Source organism: Schistosoma mansoni (assembly GCF_000237925.1).
Source record: "Schistosoma mansoni, WGS project CABG00000000 data, chromosome 2 unplaced supercontig 0193, strain Puerto Rico, whole genome shotgun sequence".
Taxonomy (NCBI): Eukaryota; Metazoa; Platyhelminthes; class Trematoda; order Strigeidida; family Schistosomatidae; genus Schistosoma; species Schistosoma mansoni.
In genome coordinates, this window is record NW_017386002.1 from 345394 (window position 1) to 361740 (window position 16347).

The 16347-nt window shown below is 37.8% G+C and overlaps 1 non-coding gene across 1 annotated transcript; it reads left to right on the plus strand.

Moving 5' to 3' along the window:
* Nucleotides 1-360: 360 nt before the first annotated feature.
* On the plus strand, nt 361-427 carry Smp_tRNA_00398_Pseudo_TTA.1.1. Its single transcript has one exon. It is a non-coding gene (tRNA).
* The last annotated feature ends 15920 nt before the right edge of the window (nt 428-16347 follow it).

Consider the following 16347-nt stretch of genomic DNA (forward strand, 5'->3'; position numbering starts at 1 on the left):
CTATTTAAGATTAAGCAGTTGACCTAGATCAAACAGTAAATATGAGCTATTCTACGTCTGTGACAATTGTTAATGTATCAATTCTCTGCTTGATATGATTTTTATATTTTCATTCATCTACTGTTGACATCTCATTTGACGACTGGATTCAAACTAGCAACAATAACGTAATATATGCATACATGATTCGTTCAGCATAGTAACAAAATGAGAATTGTATATTAAATTTGCGATGAAATTAATAATTAATAATAAGTGACTGACCAGTTGCAGTCCTAAACATCAATGGGAAGATTCAAAAAAACAATACTAAGTGAATTCGAACTTCACTCCATTGCACAAGCAAGTGGCTATCAGGACTCAGTAGCTGAATGGATAACGCGATGGCATTTAAAGCGAAAGGTACTGGGTTCGAGTCCCAAAGTGAACATCAACTCTGAGATGCAGGTACATCCATATGACGAGTCCCAAATAGAACGAAACGCACGTCCAATAACTAGAATAATTCAGAATATATTTCTTAAAAACAATTACACTTATCAATCTGTAAATGATTCGATTTTATGTGCAAGTAATCACATTGTCAATTTTCGGTTTGATCAATATTTAAAATTGATTTCAAATAATCATGATTTTCCAATAGTTGTTGTTGATGAAAAAGAAGTGTTTTTTCTAGTTTCCCAAAATCTGTGGTTTCTTAATTTCATGAAAGATCATTTACTCACTGGAAACATTGATCAATATCTTCATATTTCAGAAGGGGTTTTTGTGGATATTTCAGTATTTTCATAGTTGAAATCATGAGTCAATTGAAGCTAAACCACCATGGAAAACCTGGGGGCACTGGACGGCCGTTCCGTCCTATTATGGGACTCCTCAGCAGTGCGCATCCACTATCCCGCACTCGCGAGATGTGAACCGAGGACCTATCAGTCTCGCGCCAAAGCACTTAATCGATAGACCACTGAGTCGGCCGGCATCCAACGGTGTTAATGTCTAACTTCAACTGACCCACGAAGTTGAGCGACCGTTCACCAATTGTCTTCAGTGAGTTGATATCTCTACAAGAGACTAGGTTGAACTCCACTGGTCACTGCTTCTCACAAGAACTCAAGGAAACATTCCTTACAGTCAGTCACTAGTGAGCATACGATTATAGATCAGGAGGGTTTTTTGTGGATATTTCAGTATTTTCGTAGTTGATAGTATCTTCATATTTGTTTTTTTAGCACATAAACAGGGTATCAATTTCTGTAGATCCAAGGCTTCAATAAAGCTTAGTATACATCCTTGAAGGCTTTTGTACAACACTACAAATGCTGACTTGATGTAAACCTTATGACCAGTTTCAACCAAATGAAGGAAGATGTCTGTCTATTCTGTGATTTTATTTGACCATTGGAATTCATTTGTTTCTGCAGTCATTTAGTTATATGTTCTGCCATTTTAATTGCAGATCATGATTGCTTCTCCCTACGTACGTGTTTCCGCATATACATCTTCATATTTAATAATCCTGATTGCAAAATATACGGTTGTTTTAAAAGGGTAAATCTTGAAGAATATATTACGAAATCTGACAATTCTTGAATATTGAGTTACTTAATCTAATGAACAATTTACCACATTATTGATCAAATTAGTTCAATGCCAATACCTGACAATATGAGACTGATTATTATTAAGTGACCAACTGGTGTAATTATCTCAAAACGATAAAAGATCAATCACGGCTAGTATAGCTAAATGATATCTTTAGCTAAGAAATTGGCTTTGAAATCCACGACGAGAATTAGTTCCCCCAAGATTGCAATCACATCTTATTGGTAAGTACTAACTAGTAGGAAACATGTACCAACCATGATTTGACATCGAATCTTGACTGATTACTCAAAAAGTGGCATAACTAATGGGTTACTGATTGATTTGTTTTTTAAAGAAATAAAACTTCTATTTATAAAGAGAGTTGGACAGAATGATATGATGTCGATGTGTTTATTAGACAGGGGCTTTTTGTGAGTGAAAATAGAAGTTAATATTTAATCAATAATTAATTGCTGATGTTCCACCGATCAGGAAATATAATATATATGTGGTAAATTTGTAGTACATAAGCAATCCCAAAATGATTAGCGAATGTCAGGTCACATAAATACACGAACAAACCACATGACCAACTGGGATATTGACATGATCAAAGTTAAGGGCCCACATTCCAGTTGTCTGAGACATTCTAAGTGCCTACGCAAATTAATTTCATACTTTTTTTATTAGACTAGTACAGTGTTCAACACTGTCTTTTTCTGTATTATTTGGGCTAACCAAGTGGAAGCAATTCCCTTGCAGACTTCAACTCTTTAGGTTGATCAGTAGTTACAGGCTATGGAGGGCAGGACAGTTTGATTAATGTTTTCGGGACAGTAGACTAGTTAGCTGCTCCTTGAGAAATGCTACCCATCATCTGAGACGTTGGCAGTTGTTATTGATCGGTATCCCATCATCTTCATAGATTGTTTAACTCACATCAAACTTCTTACTGCCAGTGGCTCGGGTGAGTTGAAAGAGCTTACGGCAGTTACCAGATGTAGCCGTTGTTTCCAACTCATTCGCACGCTCCAACCACCAGCCTTCTCGATCCTTATGCAAGCTTTGCCCAATTTAATTATAAAACAGTCGCCGTTTGTGGTCAAACTCATGGTCCTTCGGAGTAGACGGATGGGCTTCGATGAGTTATAAGGAACCTGAAGAAACCCAGTTCTTATAAGCGGGAAGTTTCTCGGAGCCGCAAGCGACTTTACTCGCCATTTTCAAGGCGTCGTGCAGTTGCAGTCAATGCTCATCTATACTTTTCGGTGGGATGTTATCTAGCCTTGAACCTAGCTTTGTTTGATATTTAGCTGCAACGATAGCTGCAACCGATTTACTGACATTGATCTGTTTAGGCCACTGAAATGTAAAGTAAGATTATCACAAACAAGGGCACGATTAGAGTCCAGAAAGGTACTTCAATAGGAGCGGCAGTCCTGCGCTAAATCACACCAGTGATAGTTGATCACGATGTGATCAGTCTGAGTTCAGGCCTAAAATACAGAGGGTTGACGCCAGGTGGCACATCGGCGATGACTGTGCCGGTACCTAGGACTAGCCAGAAACAGGTTGTAGTCTGCATAGATTTGCAGAAGACGGTTCTCGTTATCTGACCCGCGACCAACAATTCCCCATCGGCCACCTAAATTATTCTCTTCTGTACGAAGAAGCCTGGCATGAACAGTCAAGCCTCCAGCTATTACTACAATATATGTCGGACGCACTTTCCATAGAACAACATTTAGCTAGTGGTAAAACTCATCCTTGATCGCATTCGGGATGCAATCTGTCGGGACGTAGGCGGAAATTACGAAAAGACATAGTTTCTCACACCGATTTCTTGACACTTTTATGGGGCATTCTAATTTAACAGCATATAAACGACTGTTAATGGGGATCCAATCGGTCAGTGCTACCTCAGCTCTGGCACTTATTGTGACACCAACGCCGGCAAGACCAGATGAAGATGCCACAGAGTTCCCGGATAAACGCATGTAAAACAAGCTTTTCTAGTCGACGGATGTAGAGTGAATTTTTAGTACTTCATTAGTCTTGAATATGGGTTTCGGATAAACCACAAACGTCGATATTAAGACTTTCTAAAGACATACCAGACCCTATCTTCCGTTCGATCTGCATTAATATGCGAACGTCGAAGGAAGTCAGTTTGAATGATATATGTGGTTTCAGAAAGACTGTTTCAGTATTCGCAGTCGATGGTAGCATTCACCTAGTCAGTCACTTAAGATCGTTTAGACAGGGCAGGATTTCCACCATAGGCGAGCTGCTGTATAAGTCGAAAAATCGAAGAATACACAAAATGTGGATAAAAGAGAGTACATAAGTGACGTAGCATAAAGAAAATAAAAACAAATGTTATCAAATGATTGAGAATATGATTTGTCTGTATGAGCGTTGAAGCATGAGTAATTTTTCCTGTAGTGACTATCATTTGGTTTGTGTTTGGGCTAGAACACTGCCCCGGTACCCAAACCTAAGCAGGTCGTTTACGTAGGGGGGCTACCCCACGAGTGTTTGACCTAGAGGTCTAATTCACAAGGTGTGGAGTAACGTTAGGTGATGCAGTCCCATGGCATCCGATGACCAACAATTAGTGCATACGCCATTCGTTCTATCAGAGTCCTGAAGCTCATGTGCACCATGGGTTTTGAATCAAGGTTTTCCAACTCCCCTAGGTGGATTCTCAGTGTCCACCAACCCGGTTAAAGCGTCGGATATTCGCTTTTCGTCCTCTCAATTTCGTAAACGACAGTAATGCGACGAGAAGGCAGTGAGTAGGACTTCCCTTACAGTGGCCGTATACACGCGGTCACGTGAAAGAATTTCGGGAGGGAAAGTTGACTCTCCCCACCCTTGGCTGTATCAAGGCATGACTATGCCAAATAACCTTAGACAAACATCAATAAAATTTGAAGCAATGAGTGGTTTTTATTTAAATCAATAAGTTTTGATCTATATTTAGTAAGTTACTATATTTCTAAAATTAAATGGAATTTCGATCAGAAAACATTCTTTAAAACAGTGAATAAACTGTAAATTTAGAAGTATACGCTCTTGGTTAGGTCAACTCATACAAACTGTTCTTGAAATAGTATATGTTCTAAATAACGAACTGTAGAGCTTTTTAATTTTATTTTCATGCATTAATTCTTGTGTATGCGCCTCTCATTCTTCCAGAAGTTTGGTGTAGGCTACTTATATCGACAGATATAAGTAGCATGTAGCAATAATCAAAAGAAGCTCCAACGATGATTCAAGTTGGATCAAACACAGTCTAGTTGTAATTTGAAACAATCATAAGCATCAATGCATTTTACCATCAAAATTCATTACTGTCACTTGGAAATAAGGAAAAGTAACTTGGTATCAGTGTAGCTCACTGAAATCACAGGGGATATTCAGTGTTTCTGGTCTGCTTCAATTCTCATAAAACACTCAACTTTCGTTCTTCAGAACTTCGAGCTAGATATAAGCTTAGATCAACTCTAAAATATAGTTCTGCACTCAGAATGCTGGCTTTAACAGCTAAACGTGTTGGGAAATTTACATTTTCATGTAATAGGAATGTTGAATCTGGGAACGGGGTAATCCTATAAAGTACGATTTCTCTTCCTGAGAACTAGTGAAATGAAAGTACTGTAGTGGCTTCGCTTCGTTAATCAATCACCTTTCTAATCGTTATTACATAAATCTCAACGGTGTTTGAAATCAGGAGGCTATAAGAAGCAGTAACTACAGTTTACTAGTCTATAGTACAAATAACAAAGTTATAAACACATCGGGAGAATTTGAAACAGTGGGGCGAATATGTTCATGCAAACAAATACAGGAGTGAATTCATTGTCAACTCGAATACAGCGCAGATAGGATAGGCAAAGACTAATAATAAAATTTGAGTACATATATACATGGGAAAGAGAATGACACATCGAGTAATATTTAAGCTGTTAACATTTGAGCTAAAGAGAGATATGTGTATAGGCTGGTATGTGATCAAGCGTATATGTTTATACACATATAATGGTGATCATAACAGTACAAAGGAATATGTGAATTGTTACTGTTCGAATAACATTGTCTGTTAAGTAAGTTAACAAAATGTCTTAACCAAAATTAACCATAATCGAAATTGATTGTAGGAGAGTTGCTTTAGTATTATCTTCAAAAAGGCATTTATAAAAGTTTCGGATAAGAATGAATGGTGGGTATTCTTGATCAACATCACTCTCAGCATAACCAACACGGATGAAAATTATAATACTTCTCAAGACTACAAACTCAAGCGGATTACTATCTTGAGACAATTAGCACACATTTCAGAAAGTATAATAACCACGTCAGTAATGTTGATACGTCTGAGTGAAAATCAACTCATTATCAGCTTCATTCTTCGAAGTCTTGGATTCTATGCTTTGGTCTGTTACAATGTTGAAGTTCATGAACATCACTGAAAGACTACTCAGCATCTAACAATTAAAATAGTGAGCTAAACGCAAATTTTTTCTTTCATTACAGAAAACTGAAACTCCTGGAATGTATATAGAACACTTATTTTGTTATGACTTTAAGTCCGGCTAATTATCACGTGATTTACTCACCAATCGAAATACGACTTGTTCAATCTTAGTACTGTGCTAAACCAATGACTTTCGACCTCTATGAGGAGCCTAGCATCTTTATTGGCCCTTTGTTCGCCTAGCCCGTCCAGTTGAGTTCAGAACACCAATAACAGCTTCCACTAAACGAATCATTTATTTCAAACATACTTGGTTTATATATCAGTCAAACAGACCGCATCACACCATAAAATGGGAAATAACATTTAATATATGATCAATCCAAAAAGTGGCTGTGAAAGTGGGAGACAATAATTAATAAACTGAGTATAATCTAGGAACAGTCAATCGTATAATAGTAATCCAGAGGTCAAAATGAATCTTACAAATAAGATGAATATAGACATACACAATCTAGTTACTGAATGGTTATACAGTCAGAATGCATATATATAATATTAGTTCATTAATAGATCTCAGAAGTTACCTGTAATTTAATCTTCACTAGGATATAGAATATTTGGTAAATTGAATATCGTATGGCTCAATAAATTTATGTCAGAACACGATCCATACTTACTTACTTACGCCTGTTACCCCTTGTGGAGGAGCATAGGCCGCTCATCAGCATTCTCCATTAAACTCTGTCCTGAGCTTTCCTTTCCAGTTCTTTCCAGCTGCTATTCATCCTTTTCATATCGGCTTCTATTTCCCGGCGTAGTGTGTTCTTTGGCCTTCCTCTTTTCCGCTTCCCTTCCGGATTCCAAGTTAGGGATTGAGTCGTGATGCACATTGGTGATTTCCTCAATGTATGTCCGATCCACTTCCATACTAGAACTAGCAAAAAACATTTGACCCCATATTATATAACTAGAGTAAGAAATAATTGTTAGAGTATAAAGCAGAGACAGATTAGTGAAAGAAAAACTAACCAAATATTGAGATAGAAAAGTAGTTTAACTACACTGGACTATCACTGATACTGTTAGAAGTGATAACGAAGGTTATCAATAATGATTATATATCTATCTATCTGTGTAAGAACATATGTGAGGTCATTTGAAGATGGAGTTCAAACCATGGGGGGGGGAAGGGTGGTGAAGGAGTAACATAGTGAAATCCGGAAACAGATAAAATAGAGTGAATGATAATCATAGAGGTTGTGAAGAGTTTACATAAGATTATAATCACTTGAACATAGATATAAAAGACATTTTTAGAAGGGTTTTTTTTGAAGATTTTAGTAATTTTATATAGTTGAAATCATGAGTCAGTTGAAGCTAGATCACCGTGGAAAATCTGGAAGCACTGGACTCCTCAGCAGTGCACATTCACGATCCCGCCTCGCGAGATTCGAACCCAGGACCGTTAGTGAATGGTTGCTCAATTTCGTGGATTGGTCGAAGTTAGACATGAACACCGTTGGATGTCAGCTCAGTGGTGTAGTGATTAAGCGCTCACGCGCGAGACTGATAGTTTCTGGGTTTGAGTCTCAAGAGGCAGGAGTTCCACAATAGGACGAAACGGCCATCCAGTGCTTCCAGGTTTTCCATGATGGTCTAGCTTCAATTGATTCATGATCTTAACTACATAAAATTGCTAAAATCTCCACCTCCCCTTGTGATAACATTAACATTGATGGAACCCATTTATTTACATTACCATGATGTGATCGTTCGACAAGTTGATGTTACTAATCATTGTGTGATACTACAAATTGTTTCCATCCTGAACGAAAGAGGCCATTCACTTACATATTTAATGATAATTGTAGTTTCGATCAAAAAAAAAACGTTTTGAAGAAGGCAAGGAAAAAAGATATGAAGAGAATAACATGAATGCATCATATTTCGTTAGTATTTTGTCAGTGGTTTACAATCTATATTATTGAAAAATAAATAGTATGATATTGAGTTGAAAACATTGACACAAGTGGATTCCTTCGGGAGTTGTTTTGAATACATGCTAGAATAGTATATTTGCACTGCGAATAGATTTAAGAATATTGCGAACTTGTATAAGTAGAACATTCTACGACATTGACAGTAACAGAAGTTCCGAGGTCTAAGGATAAATAGTTATGTGATAAACAGATGCTAATAATTAAAGTGAAATGGATAAAGGTAGTTGAAAATAGGATGATCCACACTCTTGTAGTGTAGGTCGATATGTTAAGCCCACCTAGTCTTATTCTACCTTCTGGACAAGTCAATTCACATATCCTTCATGAGTCATGTTTTCAACTTGTTAATTATTCACTTATTAACCCTGACCATTTTTGTATTAGCGTAGGTGTGTGTACACTTTTTATCTTATTCATTACATGTTTGTAATTTATTTTTATCTGACTATAAATATTGATTAAAGCGAGTTGGCTTATCCGCCATCTCCGATGCGTGTCATTTCCGCCTCATTATTCTGATTTCCTGTCCAGATCAATGAATGGACAAAATACATATGTATTCAAGATCCATTATCACATTTGACTTATTTTGACTCCGTTATTCATCAACGCGGATTAAGTCATGTATTACATACGAGGATAGACAGGATGTATATTTTGACAACCATCACTCATATGATCTAAATGGAGTCAGATCTTAGCTCCTACAAAGCTCTAAAGAAATGACTTAGTGATGTGATCGGCTGAAAGAATTGGAAATAAATTTTATAATGTAACAAAATACAGTTTGCTCTACCATATTAGAAAAGGTTTAAAAACTATTTCCTTCTGAAGCATTGTAAGCAAAGATGGATACTGGCTAGCAGCGGAATCCAGGACTTTCCTTTTTTTAATCGAGTAAAAACTTTCTGTTGATGGAAGGAATCCTTTGTTTGAATCTTCCTATCGATGTTTAGGACTGCAACTGATCAGTCTCTAATTGGCATATGTGCATACTGTGCGTATTGCCTCAATATGGCCTAAATTCACAAGCATGGTCAGCAAAGATGGATAGTGGCTAGCAGTGGAATTCAGGACGCGCGCCGCTTCGTCCCATTTGGGACTCGTCAGCTGAATGTACCTGCATCTCAGAGTTGATGTTCACTCTGGGACTCGAACCCATTACCTTTCGCTTCGAACGCCATCGCGTTATCCACCTGGTTACTGAGTCCTGATAGCCACTTCCTTGTGCAATGTGGTGAAGTTTAATGCTTGTGAATTAAGGCTTTATCGAGACAATACACACAGTGTGCACATGCCAATTAGAGACTGACCAGTTGCAGTCCTAAACACCAATGGGAAGATTCAAACAAACAATACTAAGTGAATTTATTTCCTTCTGAACACATAAATCAGGTTTCAGATTCCTGACACTAAAAAAACTGTACTCTACATATTATTGCTTATTTTTCAAAAACATTCAGTTCGAGGTTTTATTTTTGTTATACACCGAAAAGTTCGAACATTGAAAGTCGATTTGAATGAGGAAAAAACCCAGGACAAATACCAACCAGAAGGGCTGTTTAAGTACTGTTAACAATAATCATCGCTCTTACCAGTAAATCTATTTCTCGTTGGATGCCTTGACTACTTTTATTCATTATACATTAATTAATAATCCCTTTAAATAGTCCAAACTAGTACAACACATGGGGAATCTGACGGTAATTTTAGAAGTTTATGTGTAACACAAACTGGATAGAACTAGAAAAGAAGGCCCATGACAGAGTGGGTTGGAGAAAGCTGGTCGGCGGCCTATGCTCCATTGGGAGTAACAGGAGAAAGTAAATAAGTAAGTACGTGTAACGGGAACATTTAGCAACCAGGTGCACTTATGTTATGCGATAAACTACATGAGTTAACATTAAGATTGTTGACAAAATCATTTACACTCCGTTTCCATTTGATCAGTGAATCGAGAGGCCGATCAGTTATTATGTGCTGAAATCTTAATCAATAAATTGCATTTTTAAACCTCGCTTCTGTTTGGACAGGCCCAGCACATGAACATATTCTTGATAAGTAGATTAAACAGAGACCGTAACAAAGTTATTTTATTTTGACCCATAGACTATTACTATACAATTTACCATTCCTGAGTTATACCCAGTCTATTAGTGACTGTTCCCCTTATTCACAGCCACATTTGGCTGGATCTTGTGCAAATGTTATTCTCTAATTTATGGTACGATGTGATAAGCTTGATTGGTATATAAACTCAGTGTGTTTGGAATACAATGATTTATAACGCAGAGGCCGTTTTTGGTGCTCTGGACTTAACTGACTGGGCTAGGCAGAAAGCAGGATCGACAAGTACTCCAGACTGCTAGTAAGGGTTTCGTGTGTCACTGGTCGGATCGATAATTCACTGTCCCTAATAGGCGGGCATATGTTTTGAGTTATGGGTTTAAAAATGCTTACAAAATACAAATAATCGGTTGTACTAGAAAAGCTATACCTTCCATTTATTTCGTGATTATAGCCAAGTTTCACTAGGTCGAATACTACACTGTTTCTCCAGATACCAGTTAGCTATAAAATCAAGACTATTTAGAAATCCATTTGGAATAAATCATTATGTTTTCCAATACTACAAGCGGGTTGTGACATGCGTTACTAACTTTGGTTTTTTTCTAGAGTACGGACACTTCGGTAGTCCTTATGACGGAGGGTATATGACCTCAATTATTTCAGGACAGACTGACAAATAGTGTTAAGCAAATAATTCAGGTTATATATAAGTTAATCGGCAAGACCAAGAGATAAATACAGTTGCATGCAGTGTGTTTCAACTCGATAGCGAAATAAATTTGATCTCGTTAAGTGTACAAATGATTTGCATGATAACCAAGACACCCCTCACCCCCCCCAGAAAAAACAAATCAAAGAACTACAAGCCTGTGGTGTTTGTATGAACTAATTATTCTTTTGTAATCAGAAGGGGATTTGTGGAGATTTCAGCATTTTTCAAAGTTGAAATCATGAGTCAATTGAAGCTAGACCACCATGGAAAACGTGGTACTGGTAGATCCTGGGTTCGAATCTCGCGAGTGCGGGATCGCGGATGCGCACTGCTGAGGAGTCACATAATAGGACGAAACGGCCGTCCATTGCTTCCAGGTTTTCCATGGTTGTCTAGCTTCAATTGACTCGTGATTTCAACTTTGAAAGATTCTTTTGTACTTAATTTCGAATTCTAAATACAATACGCTCGTTTGTGCTCACCTAGTTGTCTTTGGTCTAAATTCCTAGTTCGTAATAATAATTCAAATACTTCGAATTATCACAAAGCCTCAAGGTTAATTATTTTGATAATTCATTTTTGGAAGCAAATTTACTTAGCACTCAGTTAAGACATCAGTGGGTGAGACTATTATTTTATGGTCGATCTTTTAGTGACACCAAAGTGACCTTCAGAATGTCCACTTGTTAACGAGGTCTAAATAATGATCATAAATCAGTGTGAGGAATAAGAATTATGGTTTACAGTTAACGGCTAGGAATTACATTTGAGGTTTTCATCAGGAACTGATATCGACTAAAATGCTAGATTGATGACTAAATTTCACCTATTATCCTAAATCTGATTGGTTCGTCCACAAATCATGGTCTCGCTATTAAGCTATTCTGTACAGGTTAGTGTACTGATACAACAGAATCCACCATATGTGTTGATGTGTGGTAGTGGAAGAAAACGTGATTGGTCGGTGAATGTGGACAAACATGCATTCAGCTTGCTGAAATGAAATGTGATTCCCCTTCCTCTCATTGATTTTACTCTGGGTTCATTAAAGTGACTGCTTGTAATTGTGTGTTAAGTAGTGTCTGGCGGTACATTGGTTCTCTTTTCTTGGTCATGAATCTTGTATCTGGTATGTGATCTGGTCTGTGTGTAGAGTCGTTCGAATATTCAGTTTAGTGGTATTATAAACTCTACCATCCAGGCCAGTCTCATTGTTATATTATTGTGTTAGTGTGATTATACCTCAGGGAAAGATATTTTGTTTTATCCATTATATCACAAATTGTGAAGAAATTATCGCTACTTGCAAAGCTTAGAATAAATGGAGATAACTATTCCGTCATGGGAAAGCAGTTGGATGTTCAATATCTAGATTAATAAGCGATGACTTCACAAGAGGAACTTGGACTAAATGAACCTCAAAATAATGGAAACCTTGCTTTTGCTAAGTTGTTAATTACTTAGGTTGGATTCATTAGTATGAACGATTTCCAATGTTTGGTTCTATAAAAACGTGAAAATCACGATAAAATACAAAGTCAGTGTATAGGCGAATCTTCTGAACTCTAGGTGGGAAGCTACAAGATAACTATCGTAAAGATATATTAGGGGAAGATATTATGGGTAAACTGTTGATAATTTCTGAGATAAAAGAAATGGCCGACTCGAGTCTGTATAGCGTCACGTTCAACGAATGTATAGCCACCAAACTAGTTGCCGTCTGTGACGCTCCTGCTTGTTCGGATATTAGATAAACGGTGAATCGCAACGGGAAAACAGGTTGCGATAGGTTTCTGGTGATTGGTCGTCTCATTGAAAGAAAGACAACATTTCCAGATGGCAAATGTACATTGAAAACTGATTACAGTTTTCTTCGACGGTCAACCTAATTACCATTAAGGATGTTTCAATTTTGAGACATTTCCAATTAATGTATTCAACGTTCTCTTTAGATCCAATGCACATGATATACTGGTGTGATGAAACTAATCGCTCTATGGCTAGATTTCTCTCACAGAAGACTTGGAGACAAAAAACTATTATCACGGGCATAAATAAATTCGCCTCTCATTGTGTTGAGAGTACTCCTTCAGATTGTGGACGTAAATGTCGAACATTAGACTTCATTTCCATCTGAAAACCAACGGAATATCAATAGTTCCTGCTTTAATTAGGTACCATGGCTCTTAAAATCTCCTTACCTCTGTACTTAATTGTCAAACAAATACGATTAGGTACATATAGATTAGCGTATTCTAAATTATACAGCAGTACAACAGATTCAGTTAAGCTGGATGATGTGCTAGTCATATACGGTAAACCTGGGTTAATTATTGATATAGAGGGAACGGATTGATTCGATTTAGAGTTCTCACTGACATGCTAGATTATTTTGCGAAACCGTTTCCTTCTAGTGACATAGGTTTAATCATATGTTCTTATAGTTAGTTATGAGCACACATGGATTTCTATTAGTGACGTACGCTGTAATTGTACTTTTGTGAGATGTGCTAATAATATAGTGACAGTTCTGTTGTTACACACATTTATGTCAATATATTTTTATATTCCTTACTCATGTTGCTATTTAGAACTAATTTGTAACTTTTAAATATCATTAAGTGTACTACTAAGCAGTTTGTAGTTATCAATGGGTTAAGTAAGAAGCAGGAACTAATTACAGCAAGCAAGTTGCTCGTAGGAAAACTTTGTGAATATGCAGCTGAACAGTGCTCAACCGGGTGGCAATCGGCCAGACATCAGGCGTTAGATTATCCACTACCGTGATGAGTTACATGTACAGATATTCCATGCAGACAATTAATTAGCCGGCTACCACGTCAATAGTTTGACGGATAGAAACACATTTCAGAGAACACAGAAGCCCAAAAGGTAAGTACAGTAATCCTATTAAAATTTTGCAGGGAGGTATTGAAATAGAACCAGGGTTTTGATATAACTTCATTGACATGAACGTGGCTGAGACCCAGACTGGATTTGTAGGCATGTTTTATTTATGTTTATAAATAAGTTCTAAACAAGTAGGAGCATTGCCGTCAACGCAGCTGAGTAAGTCACATTTGGAATTTATGCTGTTTTAGATTTTCGGAACTAAATACAGTTCTACATAAAATGTCGTCAGTAATATCAGACTTTAGTGTCCAAGTTATGCAGCTCATGTTTCAGTTCAAGTTTGCCAGAGTAACCGCAAACGTTGGATGCATGTCTTCATCAAGAAGACACGAGAGACAAATTTGTAAGTTTACTAAATTTATTGAATTATTACTAAATATTTGAGATGGCCATAGTAATGTGAGTAATGGATAATATACCAGAAAGTTCTCTGCGCTATATTGTCATGTCATGTAACCTGAAGCGGTCAACCACTTTACACTGCTTGGCACGTCAAAAGTGCAAGTCTAGTAGAAGCATACTAAGTTGGGAGTTCTTTTCGTTTCATTCTTTAGCATCCCGGTTTTGATCGTTCACTGTAACAAAAGAAGACTACAAAATGCTGACATCGCAACGTATAGATAAACTCCACCAGTGTCGGAAGATAATATAGAATTGACGTGAAATGACAGCTTTTGATTGCTGTTCTGTAAGTGCAGAGTTCATTGTCGACGAGAATCGCCGTAAGTTTCAATCAACCTTGTCAGTTGGTAAAAGAAGGCAGTTTAACACTACTGTAAAGATTGGTCTTCATTGAACATCAAGATGCAGAGGACAGTTATTGCGATTCTGTATAGTAACAATAAACTCCCAATAGGACATCAGCTCTTAAAACTGTATTTTAACCATATTTTTAAAATAAACTGTTACCTAGCTATGCTTTGCTTTCTCATTTACGTATGCTAAATTGAGATAAGTAGGGAGAGCGTGTATGATTTCATATGGTGTTGACAATTAAAACACTCTTAAGCAACGTATTACTAGTGTCTGCTTACTGCAAATCTTCGTTAGTGACAGTATGACTGCGCTTACGGCGTATGATGAGCATCCGCTCGTCGTTAATCTATATTGAACTTTGGGTTTATTATCAGTAAATAAATATCCCTAATCAGATATAACTCCTTAAACCCAGTCTTTATCTAAACGTTTATTTAGTGATCGAGGAACGGAGCATATATAGGAGACATTCGAGCTAAGAGAATATAATTTTGCTTGGATAGAAACGACAGTCAGGAGCAAACTTACGCGGGAATGAGATAACTTATCGATTCAATCTCAGAGCATAAGTGCTGAAGGGTTCTCTGATTTTCGATACGACAGAGCCGTCCTCCTCTTGTTTCCTTTCATTAGTCCGCTTGGACATAATCTTACTGTGGATCAGTGACATTACACGGACCACGGTTGGTGAACGGATTAGGTGGGCTCGAACCTGGGACTTGATTACTGAGAATAAAATACCTTAACCATTGATCAGTCAGTCAGTTACGACGTAGAACTTCGTACGCTCATCAGTTTGAGTTGCCATACTAACCATGACAGCGATGCTGCCTTCCCACAAGAAGTGGTGGGGTTAGAAAAGGTCGACCCTAAAAATGCACACCTCGCCTTATCACACGGATTTCCGTCTCCGGCGGTAAGGTCCTTTGAAGAACGGAGCTAACATGTCAAAAATCCCCCACAAAAAGGCCGTGCGTGACCGGCCTCAAGCAGTTGTCCCTTGGACACTGCGGTCACGCTCCCAGGTCGTTAAGACCAACAGCAACCATTGATACTGAACATGCAAATCTAAGTACAAGCATGGAATGAACTCGCGGGAAATATGCGCAAAAAAACAACACGCAAGATAACGAGGTGAAGCGAGACAATTTACTCGCCCCTACGACTGCAATATCAGAGTCGCCAAATCGAGACGACCACCACACAGCTGCCGCATGAAGCTTTCTAGTGACCCCTCAACTTGCCTGTCCGAATTTTCCGGAAGCCTTACCACCGAGCCTGGTCACACACAAGATTTATTTATTTAAACGCATAAATATTGGTACAAGGAAGCACCAGATAAATATGCGCCTCACAAATCTCATTCACAAGATTTAGTCTGTCCAGATGTGTCGAAGTACGTGTGACTGAAATAAGACCTCGCGGTAGGACGGAGCCATATCGCATACTGCCGCTATTTCCGTGCACAGTATTACTGTAAGCCTGTGCGGCATAAATTATGTTGGAGAACGCGTTGGCACATGTACAACCTGCTGGTGCCGGTATATGACGGACACGATTGAGTCCATAGCTTACCAACTGAATACTAAAACCAAAAGTCATGGCCATCGGTTGGTGTTGATGCTGCTGTATACTGAGAGACGCTACTAACCTCTAGTAGTCGCAAGGTTTATATCACTAACAGATCAAAGTGACGCGCCTAAACGGTTTCTGGATTAAAGCTAGGGTTTAAATGCAGTTTACAGTTACAGGTAAAATAAAATACACTACGAACCTAGTAATAAAATAAAGACTGCTTGCTTAACGACAATATATTTAACTAAGCGTTG